Consider the following 27,203-nt stretch of genomic DNA (forward strand, 5'->3'; position numbering starts at 1 on the left):
CTTTCTTTTTTTTTTTAAAGTTATTGATGGACCTTTATTTATTTTTATTTATTTGTGTATGGTGCTGAGAATTGAGCCCAGTGCCTCACGCATACTGGGCAAGCACTCTACCACTGAGGTACAACCCCAGCCCCTTGGAAGCGTTCTTGATTGCTGCTTTGATCATCTGGGGATATTGGACTCTAGCTTCTTCACTCTTCCAAAGCAGACTCTGCCAATGATTCTCCAGGGAGTTTCTAGAAGCCTTGGTCTTGGACTAGAGTAGCACCGTTGATCCCTCTTGTTCTGGGGCTTCCACCTTTTGTACTGTGCAGCTACTGGTTCTTCCAGCTCTCCAGCCTGCAGACGGCCATTGTGAACTGTCCAGCTTCTAGTCGTGTAAGCCAATCTAATAAATCCTCCTTTTATAATCATGCTTCCTGTTGATACTGTTCCTCCAGAGATCCTGACTAATATAAACCCCCTCACTTGCAGCCTATGAAAGGAGGATCACCCTGAGACTGGACACGGTGCACCTTGACCCTGTCGCTCATCTTGAGCCTTGCCCAGGAAAATCATCTAAGCAACAAACATCTGAATCTGTCCTCAGACTTCAACAGAATGCAGTTTCTCCTGCCTGTGGGGACCACCTATGACCCATTCCAAGCTGACCCTGAAACTGCTTTCCATCCAGACTCTGGCCTGGAATAAGTTCCTGTACTTTTGACAGCTCTGTACTCTGAACATAGTCTGATCTGACCACCTACAGTGACTCTGCATTTGTATCTGTTCTCTGCCTTTGCTGTCAGTTCAGACTCCTGAACTGCTATGGCTGCCTTAACCCTTTTCTGGCCTTGCTGTAACATACATATACATATGGATACATATACATATAAATAATGTGAAGTGTGGTATGTGACTTGAGTGTTATAGATAATTAGAATTAGGATTGGAATGAAAGAACTTATGGTTGCCCAGCTTATGATTATGAGGTAATCCACAAGTATTCAGTGAACTTCCACTGATGAAAGTGGTGTGATTTGTGAATTTATTGTTATTCAATAGATTTTGACATTGTGGAAAGGCACAAATGTGTTTGGTCTTTGTTAATGACATAGCTCACAACAGCTGGTAATTAATTTTTTCAGCCTTTGCAAAAATTTATATTTAAAAATCATTTTAGTTTGATATAGAGTTCTAGATTTTTTTTTATCCTCCCTGTAGAAGTCATGACACAGTTTTCTGCCTTACATTGATTTTTTTTTTTTTTTAAACGTTGATTTTTGAGCTGAAGTTTACTGTTGTTACCATTCTTCAAGTAAGGTGTTGCCCCCTCTTTTGCTTTAAAGATTTTCTCTTTATTGCTAATGTTAGCAGTTAGGCTATGTTCTGTGTTGTAGGCTTTTTAAAAAAATATTTCTTGTGCTTGAATTCTGTTGCTCCTTGGACATGTGGTTTTATCAATTTCACCAAATTTGGAAAATTTTCTGCTCTTCAGATACTTTTTTCTTTTCCTGCTTCTGTTCAGGATATCCAAAGTTGTTCTGTTACTTTTTTTCTTTTACTGTTAATTTTTTCAGTATTTTTCCTTTCTGTATCTCATTTTGGATTATTCGTATTGCTGTGTCTTCGAGTTTATTAATTTCTTCTTTGCATTATCTAATCAGCCCTTAATTCTTTCCAGTATATTTTTCATCTTAAGACATTGTAGGGCTGGGGCTGTAGCTCAGTGGCAGAGTGCTTGCGTAGCATGTGTGAGGCACTAGGTTCAGTCCCTAGCACCACATAAAAATAAATACAGGCATTCGGTCCGTTTACAACTACAAAAAAAAAAAAAAAAAAAAAAGAGAAAGAAAGAAAAAAAAGACAATGTAATTTTCATTTGAGTCTTTTAAAAAATACATTACCTTAACATGCTTATGTTTTTCTCTATTTTCTTGAGTATACGGAATATAGTTTGACTAAAGATGCTATTTGTACCATTTCTGACTTTCTGTTTATTATGGTTTGTAATGTTTTAAAACATTTTATTGGTGTATTGTAATTATTGTATGTAATAATAATTATGATAATTATTATTTAGTTTCTTGATTGTTCTCAGCCTTGTAACTTTTTCTTTAACATTTATTTTATTTATTTATTTTTATGTGGTGCTGAGAATCAAACCCAGTGCCTTACATGTGCTAGGCAAGAAGTGTTCTACCCCTGAGCCACAATCCCAGCCCCAGCCTTGTAACTTCTAATTGGGTGACAGGTGGTATGAATTTTACCTTGTTAGCTTTCTGGATATTGTTGTTTCATGCTAAATATTTTTGATTTGTTCTGGGATGCAGCTAATTTATTTGGAAATAGTTTGATTTTTTTTTTTTTTTTGAGGCTTGTTTTTTTTTTTTTTCTTTTTTTTAATTGTAAACAAATGGGATACATGTTGTTTCTCTGTCTGTACATGGCGTAAAGGCATACCATTTGTGTAATCATAAATTACATACGGTAATGTTGTTTGATTCATTCTGCCATTTTTTCCCCTTCCCCCCCTCCCCTCCCACCCCTCCCCTCCATCTATACAGTCCTTCCTTCCTCCATTCCCTGCCCCAGTCCCTAAACCCAACTCCAACCCCAACACTAACCCTTCCCACCCCCCATTATGTGTCATCATCCACTTATTAGCGATATCATTCTTCCTTTGGTTTTTTGAGATTGGCTTTGAGGCTTGTTTTAACACCGTTAGATGGGGACAGAGCAGCCTTTTGTCATGGTGTAAGTTTTCCCTAGTACTGAGGCAATACCCTTCTGAGTACTCTTTGGGATGCTACTTGTATTATGAGGCGGGAGCAGCAAACCTTTTGGCACTGTTTGAACCATGTGGGTTTTTTCTACTGTTTGTTTTAGGTAATTCTACAGTAATTTCTGTACTCCCACATGCTCATTGTTACTTCTCTGGTGATTCAGGGGAGATTGTGCAGATTGCCAGAATTTTCTACCTGTGCAGGGCTCACACTTTCTGCCTTCTGTGTCCTAGCTACCTTGGCCTACTTAAATTTCCAGCTCCTTTTGGCTCTGGGAGACTACACTTTGCCTGCATTCCCCCTTACCTTGCCTTTGTGTGGAACTTCCTTTATAAAGTAAGCTGGACAGTCATAGGGGGTCACCTCATTTGTTACTCTTTTCTCAGAGATCACTGTCTTGTATTGTGTATTGTCCAATGTCTGAAAATGTTGTTTCACATATTGTTTTATTTATTAGTTAATGAGGCTTTGTAAATCTGGTCCCCATTATTTCATTTTGGCCAGAAGCAGAAATCTTGATAAATTTGTAGTTCTCATTACATAGAGCACTTACTAAGGAACATTTCTTAATTTGCCTTTAGTGCAGGAATGCCCTGTAGACCTCTTTTCATAAATTTGCATAGTATGTGACATAGTGTAATGTACCATGAAAGGGAGTAAGGAATGGTGTGGTAGTGAAAGAATACAGATGAAGTGCCACATAGGATTAGTGTTCTAATGCTAACCAAGTATTCTAGTTTTGAGGTCATAAATTCATGACTAATGTATGCTTTAGTTCAGTTTTCTACCTCCAATCCTTAAAACTTTGTTAATCTCACTAGATTTTCTGTTGATTTTCACAACAAAATGGGTTCTGTGGGACTAAATGTATTTAGGAAATTTGGGAGTAAAGAAAGTTAAATCTCTATTGCAGCACTTCTTGAAACTAGCGATGTACTTATGAATTCTGTGAATCACCTATGAACCAGTGTAGACTTATTCAACCACTGGGCTTTAGTGATATATCACCTCTGTAAATCTTTAGAGGTGCATGGTTAAATGTTTAAGGATGTTTCACTTATGCTTAAAAGATGTATTTATTATTGTGGGTACTTACCTAAGTAGTTTCAAGAACGTATATTTAGTAAGTTTACTGATTTCTGTTGATGGATATTAGGCTTTTTTCAATTTTCTTCTAGTACAGTCTTGCATATGTTTATTTATGCAGTTGTACACTTGTTTGTAGTGCTGATTCTTGAAGTTGCTTGGGTTAAAGGAGGGTAAATATATACATTTAACATGCGCATATATACATACGCATCCATCTTTAGTGGTGGTAGATAATGACATTTTTCTCCATTGATGTTGTGTCAGTTTGTACTTACACCACTTTGAAAGCCAGTGTTTTAGAGAAATTTGATGAATATTCTTTAGTTGTCCTCCAGTATTATTCTAGTTCATTCTTCTACTAAATGTATTTATGTGCTTACTGCTTCTACTGAACTATTTATTCCTCCCAACCTAATAACTTTCAGACAGTCTAGAATAGTTTATAACATATCGACTCTGAGGTTTTTTTTCTCCTAAGTCATGACTTGGTCTTTTACTAACATTTTGACCTTGAGTAAGTCAACCTATCTCGATTTCCTATCTGTAAAATGGGTGCATTGTGGTACCTTGGTGAAGGCCTATTGTAATTAAACGAATTAATACATATGTAACACTTGGTGTCTACTCCATAATAAATTCTATAAGTATTATCTGTTATCATTGCATTTGTAAATTCACGAACAAGATTGCCTTTCTGTCCTCATTTTTGCCGGCCATTACCATTTCTGTATCTGTGAATTGAAATTAACCTTTTCTTTAAATTTCTTAAATTTACCAGGGTACTGTCACCAGAGAGAAGATGTAACCTGAGGAGTTCCTGGAGGGGGCTTACTGGACTGGGGACAAGTGGGATCCTTGACTTCAATGAAGGAAAAGAATTTTAGCAAGGAATGTGCATTTAAGGGATAATGTGGGCCACTTTGAAAGTGAGACATGGGGCTGGGGATATAGCTCAGTTGGTAGAGTGCTTGCCTCACAAGCACAAGGCCCTGGGTTCACTCCCAGCATCACAAAAAACAAACGAAAGTGAGACATGTTTTGGGGTTTCTTAGCTCTTTTAAAAGAAACTTGGGTAAGGGTTGGGTTGGGAAGGTATGTAAGGATGACATTAGTCTGGTGATCACAAGAGGGTTTATGGTGATCTGGGCATTCTCAGGATCCATAGGCTGATACGATATCCATTATCTGATCAAAACATGATACTAGAAAGTCACCTAAATTATAGGTTTCTTAAATATTCTCTTTCTTTGCTTAATTTATTTATTGTGGGCTAATTAACAGTACACAAGGTAATTATCACAAGTGAGTGGTTTTAAGGTCACAGATTTCCTAGAAATTTGGGGGTTAACAGGTCTGGGAGAAGAACTAATTTGAGGAGTAAAAGGCCTGGGAAAGTATCAGAATCTCAGATTAAAATTATATTTCTTTGTCTTTCCTGTCTCCTTTTTACCTACTTTTAATTTCTTTTCCCTCATTTCTACACATATAGTTTAGAATAAAAAAAAATCCTATAAAGCTTATAAAAACAGTAGCTCCTAGATCTCTTTCCCCATTTTCCTTTCTCAAATTTCATATTTTTATGTTGATCACATTTATTTCCATCTAATATACTTGTGTTGCTACTTCGTTTTTTCAGTTTTAATCATTTCAATGATTTCCACCCCAGAAGTAAGGATTTGAATGGCTTTCCCCCCTATTGTCCTGTTGTACTCTTGTACTTGAGAACTTAACTTCTGTGTTTGATATTTGCATTGTGACTTAGTAACTCCATTAAAACTTTTTTTTCTGCATTTAATATTTTTGTCATTATTGGATTATTTTTCTATGTATTCACTAATTTTGATTCACTTCCTAATTATTCATTTGTCTGCCTAACTCAAATGAATTGTATAGGTTGCTTCTCAGGGTGGGTGAGATATCTGAAGAACTTGGCTAGTTTTTATTTCCTTGAACAAACCTCTTCCATAGCCTTTGTCTTGGTCTATGTTGACTGTTGTAACAAGCTGCCATAGATTAGATGGCTTAAACAAAAGAAATGTTTCACCCAATTCTGGAGACAGGTCCAGGATCAAGTCACCTGCAGATTCTGGGTAAGAGGTGGCAGCCCACTTCCTGGTCTGCCCTAGGGCTTGTCTTATTGCTGTGTTCTCAGATGGTGGCAGGGTAAGGGAATTTGCTAAGATTTTTAAGAATAAGGGCAGTAATGGCTTAGTAAAGGTTGTTTATACATTCACTGACATATCCTCAGTGTTTTTTTCTCATAGACTAGACAAAACAAGAGTTTTAGTTTTTTTCAGCCTTATTGGCAAAAGCATTATTCATAATTTTTAATTTTAATTATAATAATAAATTTATCTTCTGATTCTTTTTTTTTTTTTTTGGCGGTGCTAGGGATTGAACCCAGGACTTTATGCTTTCGAGGCAGGCACTCTACCAACTGAGCCATATCCCCAGCCCTCTTTCTGATTCTTATTGTCTCAGTTCCTTTTGGTGACTTATCTGTTCATGTCCTTTGGTTTTTCTTTTGAGGTGTGTGTGTTTGTATTTAGAAGACAAAGAGGTCTTTATAATTTGCATTTCTGATTTAGCAGGAATATTTTGTAAATAGAGATTTGGAGAAGCAGTTAATACTATAAAAAGGTAGAGCTTTGTGATTTATTAGTTTTGTCAAAATGGAGTTGAGCCATTTAAGAGAACCAGTTCTAGTTGTCCTCATTGAGCGAATGTTACCCCTTGGGTGTTAAGAGCTGATGGAGAGGAAGATACATACTTACAGAACTTAAAACATCTTCCTGGAATGTCAGTTGTATTTAGAAGTTTTGGGATAGGTAACTTTTTATATTAAAATAGATTTTGAAAAAAATCTAAAAATTTATGTGAATTTTAAACTAGGAACATGAGACTTCAAAAATAATCTATACAATATTGATAACCCCAAGGTCCCTAAATTTTTCCCTTATTAAATATATTTCAATAGAAAAATATAAAGATACAGGTGCTTATGTGGAGTTTAACAGTGGTTACTGTAGAGATAAGCATAATAAAACAGCGATTTTCAAAAAAGTGTTTTAACCTTGTTCTAGCATAATGGATTTTACATCACAGTTCAGTATGTAATGCAGTCATTTATGTGGAACATATAAAAGTTTTATGAAATGTTATTTATTCATTTAACATAAGAGCCACTCTGATACTAATTTCACTTATAAAAACAAAAAGGTCTGGTCTGATTGATTTCCATTAGGTTGTTATTTCCAGTTTGAGACTGCTTAACATGGTACTTGTTAATCTTATTGGAAGTCATCTGTAAGTGCTGTAGAGAGAGCCCAATCTAGCCTTTTCCTGCTACTGCCCTGTAGAACTCAGGGCAAATTACTTAATCTCTCAATGACCCATTTTCCATGAATATGGGTATACTAAATGCTGTACTATTTCATGGAGTGATTGTGAGATTTAAATAAGAGAGTGCTGTTAAGACACTCAGGCATATATACAGGTGTCTATGGTGAACTGATGTTGAAAATACCTGTAGACCTGAAATCAATGTGCCTTTCTATTCCCTCTGCCCCCTTTCAAAAACAAAGTCCCTCAGATATTTCTATTAAAAAACAGTGAAGTGACTTTGAAGGTTATAGTATTGAAAGAAAAGAAGCATTTGAAATTCTGAGAAATGCATTAAAGGCTTGCCAAATTCCCTTTGCCTCCTTTAAAGAAGAAAACAATGCCCACCAACTACCACCCAGATAACTAACTGTTGACCAAAAAAAGTAGCACATGCATATGTGTAGGCAATTTAAATAGTAAAGAAAGCTTTAATGTAAAACAAAAGCCAAAAACTTTCCCCTATCCTCTTATCCAAGATTTACCAGTTGTTGACATTTTGCCACATTTGTGTGTTTTCTTCAAATTTAAAAATTATCTAAAATCCTCCATCATGGATTTCCTAAGAACAAAAATGTTGTCCAAAATAACAACAGTGCAGTAATCATTTTCTGGGAACTTAGCATTGATAATACTGTTATCTAATATATAGCCTTTATTAAAATTTCTTCATTCTCCCATAGTATCCTTTATAGTTATTATTTTAAAAATCTTGAATCTTTTTAGGGATTGTGGTTTGCATTATGTTGTCTAGGTGTCCTTTAGAGTTCCCTAGCCTTTTTTTTTTTTTAAAAGGTCCTTCTTCGCATGTCTCATAAATTTTTGTTGAAAATTGTACATTATCAATAATGTAGCAACTCTGGATTCAGGTTATCATGGTTGCTATTTATTTATTTAGTGGATTACCTAGACTAATTCCATCGTCTTCTCAGTAGTATATGACCACTGATGTCTTTGCTTAGCTGTCTTGTCACCTAACCCCCCCCCCCCCCGCCCCCTTTAAATTTGGCTTCTTCTGGGTCTATCTTGGTGAGCAGCCAGTGATAAGAGGTTGTGCTTAAACATCTCAAACCAGTTAGACTTCTGTCCATTGCCCTAATTTGTTGATTGGGACCACAAAGTTGAGGTGGTTTACAAATTCACTCTTTTACTTTCTGCTTGAACAAAACCTCACATGGGAGGGAGGGGGAAGTAGACAGCTGAAGGATTAACCAGTCTTCTAAATTTACACAGCTTTTTAGACCCCCAGGTATATGTGGGAGCTTATCAAGGTTACTAGGACTGTCTCATTCCCTAGATCGCCTGGTAAATATTACATTTGGTTTTATGATTGCCCTCACCTATATTGTAGCTTCAGGCAGTCATGATGTGGTACTTAGTTGTTTGGCATTTAATTGCTGTTGTTTTGTGTATTGTTTCAAGTCAGATCAGCCTCCTCTGTCATCTGAGCTGGTATTTTTCATAACTTTCTTTGCCTGCCCTGGTAGAACTAACACCCTCGATGGGCAGGGATTTGGGATTACTCCAGGTGAATATGCCACACTCCCACTATTTTTACTGTGGTTCAGTAGTTTTTCTTGAATAAATGCTTTAAATTTATTGTATGCCTTTGGCCATTTTCCAGAATCCTGAAGTGTTCTTTTGTTTCTTATTTTAAAAAAATCATAGTCAAATTGACTTTTTTCTTTTGGTGTACCGTACTGTACATTTTAACACATGTATAGAGTGGTATACATCCACTATCTAGAGACAGAGCTTGTGCTTTCCCTTTATAATTGATAATGGAGACAAGAACTTTTGGGGTAAAAAGGGAATCTGAGTCCAATGAGTATGAATATACAGGCTAAGCTTTTATGGGGCAGGGAGGGGGGGAGAAGAGGGGGAGGGGATGCTCCACTTCCAGGTGAAAGGGATAGCTCCATTGAGAGAGAAGTCCGAACTGCTTGTGAACCAAAGAATAGCCCAGGCTTTTATTGAGTGGCTGGGCCCCAAAGCATGGCCAGGCTTTTATCCAGTGGCTGGGCCCGGAAGGGTCTGGTATTTTAATGATAATTGATTTAAGGAGTTTCATTCTTGTGCAAGAGACTCATGTAAGGTATCCTGGTGTCACCCTATACCAGGTGTTTGTGGTTAATTTGATTAAGAATAGAAGGGTGAGAAAAAACAGCATACATTCTGAGAGTGGGGAAGTAGGAAAAGACTTTTAGTAATGGATTATGAATTAAGACTCCAAAGTTTATCTGCCATTTTGTCCTGTGTTCTGGTCCTTCCTATCTCATAATCACACCCTCCCCTGACCCCCAGAACTTCTGGAAGCCTTTCATCTTTTCCACTATATTTTTGTCTTTTTAAGAATGCCATATAAATGGAATTATACAGTATATGTGTCCTTTTGAGCCTGGCTTTATTAAAATTCAGTAATCTTTGAGTTCTTTGTGTGTATTGATAGATTTATATTACGAATTATTTTGCTGAGCAGTATTCCATTGTATAGCTGTACCGTACTATTCATTTACCTGTTGAAAGATGTTTGGGTTGATTTTAGCAATTATGGATGGAGCTGCTGCAAACATTCATAAAGAGATTTAAAAAAATTTTTTTGTAGTTGTAGATGGACAGAGTGATTTTACTTCATTTGTTATGTGGTGCTAAGGGTCGAACCCACTGCCTCATTTGTGCTGGGCAAGCGCTCTACCACTGAGCCACAACCCCAGTTCCCATAAACAGATTTCTGAGAGAATGAGCACAAATTTCCATTTCTGTAGGGCAAATACTGAGGAATGGTATGACTGGGTCATACAGTAAGTTTATGTTTATCTTAATAGCTGTTAGTGTTTTTCAAGAAAGGCTGTGCAAATTCGATTAGGTGTGGGGCTGTATTCTTGGAACATTTTATTTTGTCCCATCTATGGGACAAAAGGCTTTCTAGCCAACCCACCCTTCCCATCTTTTAAAAAAGGCATCTTTATTGAGGAATGATTGATATATAGTAAACTGCCCATACTTAAAGTATATAATTTTGGTAAGTTTTGACATATGTATAAACCTAAATTACCAAACAAGATAGGCAATGTAGTTTATCTTCAAATGTTTCTTCATGATCTTTTGTAATCTGTTTCTCCTGCCTTCTCCCACTATCTTGAAGCAACCACTGGTTGATTTTCTTTCTTGTTAGAATAGTTTGCACTTTCTAAAGTTTTGTTTAAATGGAATTGTCACTTGTAGAGGTTTAAGGACTTCTCTGAGAGCCTTTTTACGTATCCTATAAATTTTGGTTCATTTTTCAACTCAGAATGAGTGGGATTTTGATAAACCCCCAGAAATGAGCTTAAGGATGTGTCAGTTAGACACACAGATTTATTTAGGAAAGCAGAGACACATTGAAGGGAGATGCTTTGGGTTTTCAGGTTCTTTTAAAGGGAACTTGGTTAGGAGTGGGTGTGGCAGGTGTATGGAAATGATATCAGTCTGATGATCAAGTGCGTGGTTATGGTAGTCTGGCAATTCTTAAGATCCCCATTATCTGATAAGTAGACAACATTAAGTTTCTGGAAATGTGCCCTATATTATAGGTTTCATATCTCCCTTTGCTCAGTCTATTCTAAAAATATGTGTATTAGTGGGCTAATTAACAGTGTACAGGGCAGTTTTCATAAGTGGATAAAATTTTAATAACTCTAAGATCATAAGGGAAGATTTGTAGATTTCCCAGAAATTTGGTAGTAACAGACCTGCAAGAGAGAACTGGTTTGGGGAGGAAAGGTGGGAAACTTTAGCATAAAGTTTTTAGATTGAAGTTATAGTTTTCCTTGTCCTTTAGTCAACTTTCTGTACATCCTTTATTCTACCTCAGAATCACGCAGTATTATCCTTTTGGTTTGGTTTCTTTCAGCTTTTTTTTTTTTTTTTTTCTTTTTTCTTTTTGCAGTGTGGGTTATTGAACCCAGGGACCTTGTACACTCTAGGTGAATTCAGCACAATTTTTGAGATTTCATCCACATAGTTCTGTGCATCAGTAGTTTATTCTTTTTTTATTGCACAATTTGGCCATTCATCTGTAGATGAACTTAGGGTTGGGTCGTTTCCAGTCTTTGGCTATTGAAGCTGCTATGAACATACTTGCATAAGTGCTTGCATGCACGCGTATTTGCTTTCCTTTTTTCTTGTCTTTCTTTCCTTTTTTTCTTTTTGGTACTGGGGATTGAATCCCAAGATGCTTAACCACTGAGCCACATCCCCAGCATCCCCTCTTTATAATCTTTTTATATTATATATATTATGTATATATTTAAAATTTTATATAATATATTATTTTGAGACAGGTCTTGCTAAGTTGCTGAGGCTGGCTTTGAACTCAAAATCATCCTGCCTTAGCCTACCCAGCTGCTGGATTACAGGCATGTGCCACTGCACCCAGCTTGCTTTCTTTTTCTTTAGGTAAATATCTAGAAATGGAATGGTGGATTGTATAATGGGTATATATTTAATTGAATAAACTCCCAAACGACTTTCTAAAGTGACGTTACCATTTTAAATGTATTTCTACCAGCAGTATATGAGAATTCCAGTTCTTCCATATTCTTTCCAACTTTTCCTGTGGTTACCCTTTTTAAATTTTGGACCTTCCAATATGTTTATAGCGGTACCTAACCCTCATTTTGCTTCTAATTTTCGTCTTTCTAATGAGTACGAACGTCTTTTCAGGTGCTTATTTGTATATTTTCTTTGAGTACCTGTTCAAATATTTTGCCAGTTATATTAAAAAATTGTGTTTTCCTGCTTTTTGTTTTAATAACTTTTTATATTTTGGACACAAGTACTAAGATACATGCTTTGCAAAGATTTTCTTTGTGGCTTCTCTTTTCATTCTCTTAACAGTATCTTCTAAAGAGTAGAAATTTGATAAAGTTTATTAATTTTTTATCTCATAATGCTTTTGTGTTGTAACAGAATATTGGTTTTTGTTTAGATTTCTGTTTTCATAAGTTTGATCTTTTATTTCTAAAGTCTACAGCAGATGAAAGTACCTTTTTAGAAGTGAGATAGGTAATAGACTCTAGCTATATTCAAGTTTTACCATAGAAATCCTTGCCTTTTTACGTATCCTATAAATTTTGGTTCATTTTTTCGGAAAAGGATTCTTCTATTTAATTCAAGGTGAACTCTGTTAAAACTGTGCTGCTTAGTATTTTATATCTTAAAACTCTTATTTGGAATTAATAGAGTGATTTTGTGTGTGTGTGTGTGGTGTGTGTCCCTGAAGATATAACCATATTGAGAAGACCCATATGTAAGTGAATATTCCAGGACATTTTGAGATTACCAAGGATTGCAGTGCTGGATCTTGTGGCCATGAGAAATTGGTTACTGGCTTAAAAAGCAAGATAGAGAGGGTTTTTATCAGTGAGTGGTTGCACATCATTTAATAAGGCTCCAGTATTTATTTTGGATATTCTTTTTTTTTTTAAATTTATTTTATTGTAAACAAATGGGATACATGTTGTTTCTGTTTGTACATGGAATAACAGCATACCATTTGCGTAATCATACATTTACATAGGGTAATGATGTTTGATTCATTATTATTTTTTCCTTCCCCTCCATCCCTCCCACCCCTCTTTTCCCTCCTTCCTCCATTCTTGCCCCCCCTCCCCACCCCCCATTATGTGTCAACATCCGCTTATCAGTGAGATCATTTGCCTTTTGGATTTTTGAGATTGGCTTATCTCACTTAGCATGATATTCTCCAATTTCATCCATTTGCCTGCAAATGCCATAATTTTATTATTCTTTATAGCTGAGTAATATTCCATTGTATATATATACCACAGTTTCTTTATCCATTCATCAATTGAAGGACATCTAGGTTGGTTCCACAGTCTGGCTATTGTGAATTGAGCAGCTATGAACACTGATGTGGCTGTATCTCTGTAGTATGCTGATTTTAAGTCCTTTGGGTATAGGCCAAGGAGTGGGATAGCTGGGTCAAATGGTGGATCCATCCCAAGTTTTCTAAGGAATCTCCACACTGCTTTCCAGAGTGGCTGCACTAATTTGCAACCCTACCAGCAATGTATGAGTGTAGCTTTTCCCCCACATTCTCTCCAACACCTATTGTTGCTTATATTCTTGATAATCGCCATTCTAATTGGGGTGAGATGGAATCTTAGTGTAGTTTTGATTTGCATTTCTCTTATTACTAAAGATGTTGAACATTTTTTCATATGTTTGTTGATTGCTTGAAGATCTTCTTCTGTGAAGTGCCTGTTCATATCCTTAGCCCATTTGTTGATTGAGTTATTTGTATTCTTGGTGTAGAGTTTTTTGAGTTCTTTATATATTCTGGAAATTAGTGCTCTATCTGAAGTATGAGTGGCAAAGATATTCTCCCACTAATAGAGTGATTTTTAAAGAGTATGGAAATAGTGTCAATTTAAGTTATTTTAAAGACATTTTAGTTAAGTTGAAAGGTATACACTTCATTTGTTTTTAGATCTTTTTTTTTTTTTTTTTTGGTGGTACTGGGGATCGAACTCAGGGCCTTGTGCTTGCAAGGCAAGCACTCTACCAGCTGAGCTATCTCCCCAGCCCCTCATTTGTTTTTAAATACATGTGGCTGTAGGTACTCATCCTTCGAAGCAATCTGAAAAGTTGAAGATAAATCGTAGAATTATCTCTTATTATATACATAGAATTAAAACAAATGCAACAGACAAGTGTTCTTAGTCAGTGCAGTACAAACAAAAGGTTTTATCCCCACACTCCCAGTCTGAATAATGTGTCACATTTACATTTGAATTACTAATAGGTTATTTTCTTTTTTCCCTCACCCCCTTCCAAAATAATTTTATTAAAAAAAAAATTAAAAAGCCATCGCAAACCCTGCCTTTCTTTTAAATAATGTGGCTTGAAGCAGTTTGGCTTCTGTAGATCCTATTGCATGTGGTGTGGGCTGCTTCTGAATCAGGCACTGTTGGGGCTGTGGCTCTGCGCAGGAAGTGGGGTTCAACCTTGGGAGAGGAGACTAACCCTTTCCACTCAAGAGGCAGATCCTGGGTTTCCAGAGCAGCCTGGTAGCACACCTGCCACTGTTGACAGACCCCACTTTAATCTTCCCTGAGTGGAACAGGAGTGGAAATCTGGAGGGAAAGACAGAAGAAATATGTAAGTGCAGACTCCATAAATAGTCTCATTAAGGTGTTTGGAACATATAAATTCAGGAAGACTCACCTTCACAGAAGGCTGGGGTGGGTAACCCAACACACACACACACAAACACACACACACACATGAAATAGTTTGCGGAACCCTGAAATGGGAGGAAAGGAGGCCATGATCATTGTTGGAGCTCCCACTAACACACGCACGAGCACACACGTTGCAGCCAGGGATCTAGCCCACTGAGACTGATGTGAGGAAGAATCTCTCCTCATTGTAGTTAGGATCTCAGAATGATTTCCTTGATGTGGTCTAGTTCATTCTATTCCTAGGACCTGGGGCACAGAGGAAGTTTTGTGTGTGTGTGTGGGGGTGGGGGGGTATGGAGAGGAGGTGCAGGCTCCTTTTCCACTGCAGATGTGTCGGTGTCCAGTAAGAAGCCATACAGGACAGAGTCCTTCAGATACCCAGAATTAAGAACTTCTAAGAAGACTGGGTCAGGTTGGGGCAGCACTTCATTCTGGAGGCCCAAGGGAACCACTGGATTCTAAGAAGTTCTTCTTTCTTCCATGGATGTCTCCAGCTCCCTGAGGATAGAACAAGTGATGGCAGATAGGGAGAAATCCAACTCATTCTGAAAGAGGTCCTGGCCATGGATGGGGCAGTTGTTGGAGCCAGGCACACGATGGCCTGGAGCTGCTGTAGGGTGTTGTGGGTGAGAGCATGCCTGTGGAGGCTGGGTGCCTTGGACTTTGTCTAGGGAGAGTAGGGCTTTGTGGTAGTACCAGAGTCTTCTTGGACTCCAGTACCACTTCTCATCCTTGTCTTCCTCCTCCAGATCTGGGTGTTTCCTTTTCAAACCTCCCACCATGATGCCTTGCCTATTGTGGGCTTAAATAGAGAATTTACATCCTTTAGAATCAGTCTCCTTATCTGCAGAATAAGGATCCTAACTCAAGTCCCTCTGAGTTTTAAATTATTCTCCACAATACTAATTTCTTAAAACATGTCACCCACGGGCTAGGTGTGGAATACAGAGAACTGGATCAAAAATAAGGAATCCTGGATTTGAATTTTACCTTGGACACTGTTCAGCTGTGTGATCTTGGGAACTGATGTGAGGTCACCTCTCTGGGCCTTAGTTTCATCATCTCCACTGCCATGTTCTCAAAGACCACCTTCTGGGAATGCCTGAAGTGTGACCAGTCAGTGCTGGGTAGAGACCTAGCTGCAATAATACATTTTCTTATATGAGCCTTATTTTCCCCTTCCCCCATTCAAATATTGGTCCTCTGCCTTAAAAGCAAAAGACATTTAAAAAGTTAATCTTATTCAGTAATCCCACTGATGGTCATGTTTTCAAAAGAACTCAAAGCAGGATCTCAAAGTATATTCACAGTAGCATTACTCACAATTACACAGTCTTGAGAAAGAAGGAAATCCTGTCATATGCTGCAACATAGATAAACCTTGAGGAAATTATGCTACATGATATAAGCCAGTCACAAAAGGGCAAATACTGTGTGATTCCACTCATGTGACCTATCTAAAGTTAGAGTCATAGAAACAGTAGAAAGGTGGTTGATTACCAAGGCCTGGGGGGAGTGCAAGGGGAAATTAGTATTTAATGAATGTAGATTTTCAGTTTTGGAAGGTGAAAAAGTTTTAGAGATCTATGGAATAGAAATGTTAATGTACTTAACATTACTGAACTCTACACTTAAAAAGTTAAAATGATAAATTTAATGTTTTTAACCACAATAAAAATAAAAAAAATGATAAATGTTTCTATAAAAATTCTGTTAAAATTTTATTATTTGGTGTTCTTTTAATTGGAGGAATGTTTTTTAAAAAACATTCTCCATAATTACTTAATGTCATCTAGTTTTCTCAGCCGCGAGACCACTAAGGCTAGCATTAGATTGTTGAAAAGGAATGAAAGCATTGGGAGATGGAGGTAATCGTTATTAAACAGAATAGAGCACAAGCTTTACCTTGTGTTAAGATATTTGCTTGTTTTTGTTTCAATATCTTGGAACCAAGACATGAATGCCTTCTTCGGCCTACGATTTGTCTTGAACTGAGGAGCTTGTTGGTATAGTCTTGTGATATCATTTAGATCATTGAAGTTTTAGCTAGACTGCTATAGCTTCTGATAATCTAGTAATCTTTTCCTATTACTTTTGTGTCTTACTGACATTTTCATGGCAGGTTGCTTATTTTTTACTTCCATCAATATTAATTGGCTTTTCAGCAACATTTTTTATGATAGACTATTTTTGCCTTCTCTAAAAACCTTTTTCCTCTTTTCATTTCTTTGACATACAAAGTTTCTTGATTTTCCTCTTATTTAACTGTCCTTTTTCTACCTACTTATTTTATTTAGTTTCACACTTCTCTTTTCCCACCCATTTAATTGTAAATATTTATGAAGTTCATATTCATGAGTCTTATCCACATTTTTTTTAATTAAGAAAATATAGGTACACATTTTAAAAAACAAATCTTGAGTGGTTCTATAAGGCTTCTACTGAAAACAGCAGTCTTTGACTTTTCCTCAGATATACCACTTTCAATGCATAACTGTTGCTTTTGGTATTTACCTTGTGTATTTCTAAAAATGTGCTTGTACTTCTGTTTCTATAATCCCTTCACCACCATAATTTACATTCTGTTGATTATTATAGGGAATAAAGATGACCTTTTCCTTTTTCTTCCTGTATATCAGCATTTATATTAATATTTCTAGTGACAAATGAAGATGTATATTTAAGATATATTTACTTTTAAAATTTTTCCTGATACTGATTTCTTTTTATCATTTTTTAAAAATGTTTTAATCGTTCCTAAGTTTTCTATAGGTTTCTATCACAAATTCTTGCCAAACAACAGTAGAGTGCTTTTGAGTACTTTTTTCTATCTAAAAACCTATTAGTGGGGCTGGGGATGTAGCTCATTTGGTAGAGTGCTTGCCTCTTATGCACAAGGCCCTGGGTTCAATCCCCAGCGCCACAAAAAACAAACAAACAAACAAAAAACCAAACCCCTTCCCAAAGATGACAGCAACAACAACAACAACAACAAATCTATTAGTTAGGAATAACTTCCTCTTCTTAGTTCTTCCAGGTGCCCTTTTTTCTTCTTGAATATTTGCCTTTCCATCATCTTTGCAGGAGTGGGGTTTCACAAACTTTGTCTTAGGTTGAGCTCTCTTAGATGCCTTTTCTCTGTTCTCTCCTCTTGATTGAGAGTTTGTCTTGCATTAAACTGAAATAATTTTCCTTGAAAATTTGAACCCATTATTTCCTTTGCCTTCTATTTTTCTAGGTTTGTTTAGGGTGGGCCATTTTGTATGTAAAGTAATTTTCTTATTCCTCCTCCTCTAACATTTAATGTTGTATCTATACCTGGTGTTCTGAAAAATCAAGATGATATGCCTTGTTCTGTGTGAAAGTTTGTGTCTCTTCCACTTGGGAAATGCATATCAGTTTAACTTTTTCATTGATGTTACTTGAAATTACTAGTAGATACTTTAGTAGGCCCATTTAACAGGAATCTGATGATTTAGAATGACAACCCTACCATGTGGCTTAGGGATAGATATGAGAAATTTTTTTTTTTTTTCTGGCAGTACTGGGAACTGAACCTAGGGGATCCCTACCACTGAGCTACATATATTCCCAACCCTTTTTATTTTTTATTTTTTAAAATTTTGAGACAGAGTCTCAAAGAAGTTGCCCAGACTGGCTTTGAACTTGGAGATTATCCTTCCTCAGCCTTCCGAGTAGTTGGGATTACAGGTATGTGCCACCATATCCAGTGATAAATGAGAATTAGAGAAGTGATAGACACGTGTTTGGGAGTGGTGGTAGTGATATGAAGCCACTAATTATGTATAAGATAAAATTCTAAGAAGACAACTGTAGATCCTATGTACATGGGTTAGGAAAAATAAAATCATTTTTGGCATACTAGATCTTATAAACCAGTGCACTGAGCTAAGAAAAAGTGATATGTCTAGGGAACTGTTTAAGGGGAAACAAGGATTTGGTAGGGGTGGTGGTGTTATATCGTGTTGGCAAATAGTTCTCCATTGTTTTCTCCCCTTGATTATAATACATGTAATGCTTACCTGGCCTTTTCTTGGGTTATGCACAATCCTGGAAAGCCATCTCTTCCATTTAATGAAACATGGGCATGCAAGAGTTAGTGAAAAAACACACACCTTAACCCTATTCTAAAATTCTAAGTGATTTTTGGTACAGCATTTGAAATGTGTTCATAACGAAATCTACTATTTGGCTTGGAAAGAGCAAAATACATGTACCTTTAGTAAAGCTTAGGGAAGGGGCAAAAGGGAGCATAAATATGAAACATCATAAATGAGAAAGGAATATAACCATAGTTACAAACAGACTGTATAGCCAAACAGTACAACCAACTTTAGAATCTTAATGAACTAGGCAGTTTGTGACAAAAATACAATTTGTGAATCGTAATTCACATAGTTCATTAAGTTCACAGTGGTGGCACATACACGTTTTCCGAAATTCTAATTTTTGCTTGAAATCTTAAATTGTGGTAAGGGACTCATTTAATTCTTACAATAATCCTATGAGATAGTTGCTATAAAATACTTAATATTTTACAGAGCACAGAGAGATTAAGTAACTTCTCCAATGCTACACAGTATGAAGCTAAAACCCAAAACCTAGTCAGCCACGTTCCAGAGCCCACACTTTTATTTTGTCTCTTAAATATTCAGGTCTGAATAATTAGTTCTGAGGTTATTAAAAAGCAAGAAGCATTTGGGCAGTGTGGCACTATAAGTATCAATAGTAACTGGGGAACCTTAGACTCAGCAGTCAGTCAGACAAGTAAGACCTAATCAGGTCGCATTTGGTGTCCTGTTGACATAGAAGGACATTGAACATTAAACAACATGTCAGTGGAACAGTGTTAGGCACAGCTCTTCCCTGGGAATCCATGCTGTAGTACAGGGGCTAGTTTTTGGTCCTTGAATGACAGCTTAGGTATACTAATGAGACTCAGATGGGTGGGTGCAGAACTATTGTGTTTTATTAGTTTTCTGTGGTTGCTATAACAGATTAGCACAAAATAGGTTGTTGAAAACCCAGAAATTTATTCTCTGACAGTTCTGGAGGCCAGAAGGTGTGAGAAATTGAAGTATTAGCAGGTAGTTATATTCCAGAGGCTATAGTAGAGAATCAGTTCCATACTTCGTGTGTGTCTGTAAACTCCTGCCTCTCCTATAAAAGAATAGTGCATTTAGGGCTCACTCAGATAATGCAGGACCGTTAACTTCCTTTCCAGATCTTTAACTTAGTCATATCTTTTTGTCCAAAACAGAAGATATTTAATCTTTTCCCATGTAAGCTAATATTTTGTCAGCCTTCCATGCCTAGTTTAGGACAACCCCCCCCCCCCCCTCATTGGAACTAGTATCACTGTAAACAATTTTATGGGCATACTTGCCACATGTCTCTACAGAGAAATGTTCAGTTAAAAGTGCCACAATTCTGAGAGAATCTCAAAGCTTTGGCATCCTACCAAATATTTATAGTTCATTTGCAGTTCTCTCATTCTAGTTTTATTTCCCCAATCAGGGATAATATTTACTATGATGAGTGTTATGAATGTTGCTAGTAACACAGCTGACACAGATTTGTCCATAGAGAAAGGGTTTGTTAACCCTTTACTCAGTAACAAATTATGTAGAATGCATCATAAATGATCTAAGTTGTGTCATAACTTTGCATGATTTATTGATATTGACTTGGGCCTTGGTAGCAGTGAATTGATAATATACTGACTTTGGGTTTTTTTTGTTTTTGTTTTTGTTTTTGTTTTGTTTTGTATTTTAGTTTTTGAGTAAGGAAAGATACAGGTTTTAGGTTTTATAGATATTGAAAGGATACTGTAACCCTGAATAATACATGTTCTTAATGGATTGAAGAAATATAAATGGTTATAGTTTTGGTTTGGGGCAGTTGAGTGCATATGAAAAGAAAGAGTAGGAGAACATTATCAGTTTTTCCAAATGTTAACACACTTCATTATACAGTTAAAAAAATGCTCCGAGCATGGGAGTGGGGGTGGAATGGGGGGCATTCATTAATATCACCATCAATTTCATCAGAAAAACCTTTAAATTTGAGGAAGCTGTTAAGCTCACAGTGGTAGTGGATATGAGATTTTCAAAATTCTGGTATTTGCTTGAAATACTTCATTATGGGCAACAAATACTGTTAGCTGCCTTGCTAGAATGACAGGTTCATTTCATTTATTTTTGAGAAGAAGATATCTTCTTAAATATTCAAGTCTGAATAAGCGTAGTTTGTCATTCTTTCTAGTAAAAATGGCATTGCATGAAAAAAGAGGCTAGTTCAATTTGTAATTTAATTACATACATACTTTGCCTCAATACAGTGAAAACTGTTGTACTTCATTATGGAGCAGAAATGCCTTAAATGAAGTTCTCAACTCATCACAAGGATAATTAAAATGACTTATGTTCAAGGGTTGGCATTTAATGAAATGAGTTTTTTGCCATTTCATCAAGGATATGCTTTTCTTTTTCCAAAGGACACATTTTTTTATTATTTTTGTGTATAGAAAACTCAATAATGTACATTTAACCCAATTCAGTGGCAAGTTCTTTAGCCTTTGCTTTTTCCAGCTGGGCAATGAGAGTCACAGATTTAGAGTCAGGACATTGCCTTCCTGGTAATGGCAGATTCCATCATGTCACACATTGTTATTAGTTCCGATAGCTTCCACCAACATAGCTAGAACTACTTTGCCTTTTGTGCTAATGTGTGTGAAGGCAATGGTGGTGTGCATCTTTCTGTGGGCTAGATGTTCCAGTCTGACCTTCCCTTTGATGAAACATTAGGGAATTCCCATCTTATGATATAGGGAAGATGGGAAAACAATCAGCTGAATGGGATCCATATCATGAGAAATCACCACCAGCTAAGTTGCTTAGTTCTCTAAAAAGATAGTGATAGTATTTACCTCTGCTTCAAGGACAGGTGCTCTCTTAGTGGGGACATACTCTTTCTTGGCAGCTTTCCTTACAGCCCAGCTGACAGTCTCTGCTGCTTCTCTTGCTTTTGTCTCTGGTCTGTCCTTGTGTATTAGCTTCTTAAGCACTTGGGTAGTTGTTTGGTGATCTAAACCCTGGGCAAACTGGTTAATTGCAGTAGGTACTTTCAGCTATGTATTGTGGCCAAATGTAGTGGGGCCATTTGACAAAGCTTTTGAGGTCCCTTTTGGCCTGTATGTCCTATCCAGTGCCCAAATTCTTAGGCCTTTTCTCAGAGAGGACTTTTACCACCTTCTTGTTCTTTTGCTTCTTCACAGTAGCAGGGGCTGGGGCCACCTTCTTACCTTTGGTTATCTTTCCTTTTGGCAACTTTGGTGACTGGAAGGAACATTGAGTATTTTCTTAAATGAAACTGGCATTAAATAACATGAAACAGGTCTGGGGTTGTAGCTCAGTGGTAGAGCACTTGCCTAGGACATGTGAGACACTGGGTTTGGCCCTCACACCACATAAAAAATAAATAAAGGTTTTGTGTACATCTATAACTAAAAATATAAAAAATATTAAAAACAAAAACTGGGAACACCCCAGGTGTGGTGGTGCACACCTCAGGAGGCTGAGGCAGGAGGCTCCCAAGTTCAAAACCAGCCTCAGCACTTAGCGAGACCCTAAGCAACTTAGTGAGATCTCTAAGTAATATACAAAAAAGGACTAGGGATGTGACTCAGTGATTAAATGCCCCTGGGTTCAATCCCCAGTACCCAAAAAAAAAAAAAAGCAGCAAGAAAGAAACTCCCAAAAGCTACAAGTCCTTGGTGGTTAAAAATACGATGGTTACTATAGTATTCGGTTTGTTGCCTCTGCTCTGATTCCTGCTGGGGTACCAGCAAATGTGGTCACCAATGCTTTTGTATCATCACTACAAATGTCAGTACAATTAAAAAGAAAAAATTCTTAATATTATAATGAAAATATTTTGACCTAGTAGACGTCCTGAAGTTTCAGAGATCCCCAATTGTCCATGACCTACACTTTGGAAGAGTTGCCTTGGGAATTACTGTATGCAGTTTTGGCTTATCAAAGTCTGATTGGTACTTCTTCCCTTTTCTTAGGCAATGCAAGTGTTAAAGCCTGTACCTCCCATCCCATTCTGTCCTTGCTGTATATATGAACTCTGTATGTTTTAGACACAGTATTATCTTTAACATTGTCATATACAGTTGAGTGTGGTGATTCACATTTGTATTCCCAGCTTGGGAGGCTGAGGCAGGAGAATTTCAAATCAGGGTTAGTCTGGTAGCCTGGGCAACTTAGCTAGACACTGTCTTTTTTTTTTTTTTTTCTTTTTGAAAGGCTGAGGGTATAACTCAGTGACAGAATGCCCCTGGGTTCAGTCTCCAGTATAGCCTCTCCCCCCAAAAGTTGTCATATGCATATTTAACCTTTTCTTGTCATTCCTTCCTGCATGTATGACTTTTCTTGATCATTTTTTCCCTCTGCATTTAGGTCTGCCTTCTGCAAATATCTTTATCTCATTTTCATGAAGTATATGTTTAGATTCTTTAGTTTTTGCATTTGGCTTCCAAATTTGTTTCATCATCATTTCTTGTAAGACTATCTTTTTTTTTCTGTTGAATTGTCTGTGTACCTTGTAACAAACTAGTTGACTCTGTTACTGAGGATCAGTTTCTGGGCTATTGATCTGTGTTCTTTGACCAATATTGTATTTCCTTTTTGTTACAGCTTACTGTATAAAGTCTTAAAATTGGGTAATATTAATCCTGAGACTTAATTCTTTTTCTTAATTGTTTTGACTATTCTAATTCCTTTGCCTTTCCATATAAATTATAGAGTCATATTGTCAATAAGTACAGTAAAGCATTCTGATATTTTGAATCTGTATATCAAATTAGGGAGAACAGACATTAATGATGAGCTTTCTGTTTGCCAGTATCATATATATCTGTTGGAACATTTGATTTCTTTCATCAATGTTTTATTATTTCCACACACAGATTCTGAATATTTTTTGTTAAATTTATGCTGGATTACTTTTTTTGTGTGTATGTGATGCTAGTTTTTATGAATCTTTAAAAAAAGTTTGAAATCTAGTTGTTCATTGCTGGTATCTAGGAATACAATTGACTTGTATATTCATCTTGAGTATTACATTTATCAGTTGTTACTTCTTTAACTTTTAACTTACACTGTCCCTTAAATAATAATATGCCATTATAGATAATATGGATCTTACAAGAATATGCTTGTATTTCTCTCATGCTGGTCTTTGTATCCTTATACATTTTACTTCTATATACTTTATAAACCCCACAGCACATTGTTATTATATATTTTACTTTGATCTCATTTTAAAATGAAATTTATTGTGGTATAATTTACATATTTAATTTCACTAATTTAAAAGTTTGATGAAGGGGCTGGGGATATAGCTCAATTGGTAGAGTCCTTGCCTCCCAGGCACAAAGCCCTGGGTTCAATCCTCAGCACCACAAAAAAAAAAAAAAAAAAAAAGATGAGTTTAGACAAATGTATATACTCTGTGATCTTTTGAGATTGGCTTCAGTCCATCAGTATAATGCTTTTGATATTTTTTCATGCTATATCATTAGTGCATTCCTTTCATTGAATAGAATTCCATTATATAGATGTGCCACAGTTTATTCATTTACCCATTGGCAGATATTGGGATTATTTCCATTTTTAGTGATTATGAATAAAGTGCTGTGAAGTCATGTACATACAGGCTTTGATATGAGCATTTGTTTTTGCTTTTTAAAGGTAAATACTTAGGAATAGGATTTCCAGGTCACATGATGTATGTTTAACTTTGTACTTATTGCCAACCTGTGTTCCAGAGGGATATTTTGCATTTTCACTAGCAGTGTATGAGAGCTCCAGTTCTGCATCTTCATGAACACTTGATATCATTATTACTTTCTGAAAATTTAGGTTTTCAAATAGGTGTGTAGTAGTATTGAATTGTGATTTTAATTGATTTCTGCAGTTTTACAATAGGTCCTGAGATTAGGACATATTCAGTCCTCTAAACTTTTTCAGAATTGTTTTGGTTATTTAGTTCCTTCGCCTTTCTATATAAGTTATAAAATCTTCTTACCTATATCTATAAAAAGTCCTGCTGGGATTTTGACTGGAATTTCATTAAATATATAAAGTAGTTTGGAAATATTTCAGTCTTCCAATTCATGAACATGTTAATCTCTCTGCACTTATTAGGTTTTCTTTGAACCTTTTCACTAGCATTTTGTAGTTTTCCCGACATATACAGATTTTGCTGCACATATTTTGTTAGAATTATACCCATATATTTCATATTTTTGGAGCTGTATAGTAAGTGGTATTTTGGAATTTGTTTCCAGGTTTTCATTTTTAGTATATAGAAATATAATTGATTTTTCTTATTTTTTTTTAGTTGTTGATGGACCTTTATTTATTATATGTGGTGCTGAGAATCGAACCCAGTGCCTTACAAATGCTAGGCAAGTGATCCACCACTGAGCTACAACCCCAACCCATAGAAATATAATTTATTTTTGTTTGTTAACTTTGTATCCTGTTTATTTTTTGTGCTAGAAAACGACCCCAGGGGCCCATGTATGCCAGGCAAGTGCTTTGGCACTGTGCCACAATCCCCCAGCCCTAAACTCAGTTATTTACAGGATTTTTATGGGGGGAAATGTCTGTTACAGTTACCTTTGTAGCTAGAATTTTCAGTGCTCTCCATTCCATTGTATGGATCAACATTTTTATTTGGTATATTTTTCCTTCTGTCTGAGAATTTGTTTTCACATTTCTTAGAATTTAGGACTGCTGGTGATGAATTCTTTCAGCTTTTGTGTATCTGAAAAATTATACTTTCATCTTCATTTTTGAAAGGTTTATTTTGCTGTGTGCAGAACTGTACGTTGACTTTTTTTTTCCCTTTTCTGTTAAGTAACTGTAAAGATGTTCTACTTTATTCCAGCATTCAAGAAGTTTTCCCATGCATGCAAAGCAACCTAAAAAGTCTCATCTAGGCAGTAAGCTTAGGTTAATTTTAGAGCTCACTTCCTTTGTTTTCTCTCAGGGATTACTCTTACACATTCTCTGATATCCAGTGTCTAAAAACTTTTGTGTCATCTTTTTTTTTTCTGGTTATTTTGTCATTTGGTCCCTTTTTACTGAATCTTGACTGGAAACAGAAGTCCAGAAACATAAGAATTTAAGTCTCAAAATTCCTTGTGAAGTGGAAGATTGAGATGTCAAGAAGAATGTCACTTCAGTAACCCAAACGTATGTCTTACGTGGAAAATCTGGATTTAAGGTTCCTTCTGAGACTAATGGGTTGGTATTTATTTCACTGATTTAAAATAAAAATCTGAATATGAACCTCTGAATTTTGATGTTGTTGAAGTAACCTATCAACCTTTTTTTCTTGATAAACATTTCTTGTTTATTTTTACAGAAATCTTACCGTATTGCAGTGTCCAAGATATTTTCCTCTTAAATGTTTATGTAGTTTGGACTTTTACATTTATGTCTTTAATCAATCTGGAATAGGTTTTTGTATATGTAGATATGTTAGTACAAAGTCTTTTAATATTTGTTTTCCTCCTTTAGAAAGCTCATCACCATATTTTAATTCAGTTATTGCTTGCCCATTTTGTTGTAAGTTTTCATATATGTAAGTTCTGTTTCTGAGCTCTTCACTCTGTTGCTAATTTACTTTTTCTGTGTAATAGTTCTTTATTTCTAGAATAAGTAAACTGTGTACTTGTAACAGTTTCTCTTATTTCTATTGTCATTTTGCATCTGATACAGCTCCGCTTTGTTAATATTAGCATAGTATTCTCTTTTTCTGTTTTTTTTTTTTCTTCAAATCTTTCTGACTTGGTATGTCTTATAAATTACATTAAATCTGGGTTGTTTTTCTTACCTTGCATACTTAATCCCATTTATATCCATTGTCATTGAAATATTACATTAAATAATAAATATTCATTTAATATAGACGTGTAAATCGCCTTCTTTGCTCTGCCTTTTTCCCTTTCCAGATATATCAAGTTGGGACATGATGAGTTATTTTGTTTTAAACTGTAGGCTTTCTTTTAGACCTAGGGTGTGATAATAGTGTATTTGATTTTGGACTGTACTTGGGAGTACTGTAAGTTGAAGACCATGTAATTCTTATCTGAAGTTTGTATGTCTACCTAGGTTGAACGAATTTAATATGCTTATGGTTCATGTACTCAGATTTTCTTTTCCACTCATTGACATAAGACAATGGGCACTTTTTCCTGCCTTTCAAGGTCAGTTTTAAAATAAATTTAAAACATTGTTTTATTATTTTAGTTACACTTAAATCGAAGGTGTTATCCACTGAAGTCCCAGTGTTATTTGGAGGTATCTTGTTTGACTGCATTCTTGGGTGGCCTCTAGGCTTTGTGTTCGTCCTCTGAATGAGACCTCCAGACTTTAGTTCATGCAGGCTCCTCTTTCCCCACTTAATACCAAAAAAATCACTTTGGTATTGCTTCTGCAACTTCATTGCTAGGTTAAGTTCACTTTAACAACTTAAACTCCTTTAAGAACTTGGTTCCTGGTGTGGTGGCATGAACCTATAATCCTAGCTACTTGGGAAGCTAAAGCAGGAGAGTTGCAAGTTTGAGGCAACTTAGCAAGACCCTGTCTTAAAACAAACAAACAAAACCACAACTTTGTGC

The 27,203-nt window shown here is 36.1% G+C and overlaps 1 protein-coding gene and 2 pseudogenes across 15 annotated transcripts in view; 1 reads left to right on the forward strand and 2 right to left on the reverse strand.

Moving 5' to 3' along the window:
- Nucleotides 1-27,203, forward strand: part of Kdm6a (lysine demethylase 6A) — a 207,337-nt gene that overhangs the window by 40,251 nt on the left and 139,883 nt on the right. The window lies entirely within an intron of this gene.
- Nucleotides 14,722-15,264, reverse strand: LOC124972190 (SERTA domain-containing protein 3-like; annotated as a pseudogene).
- On the reverse strand, nt 21,049-24,411 carry LOC124972191 (60S ribosomal protein L7a-like; annotated as a pseudogene).

This window comes from Sciurus carolinensis, chromosome X, assembly GCF_902686445.1.
Source record: "Sciurus carolinensis chromosome X, mSciCar1.2, whole genome shotgun sequence".
NCBI classification, from domain to species: domain Eukaryota; kingdom Metazoa; phylum Chordata; class Mammalia; order Rodentia; family Sciuridae; genus Sciurus; species Sciurus carolinensis.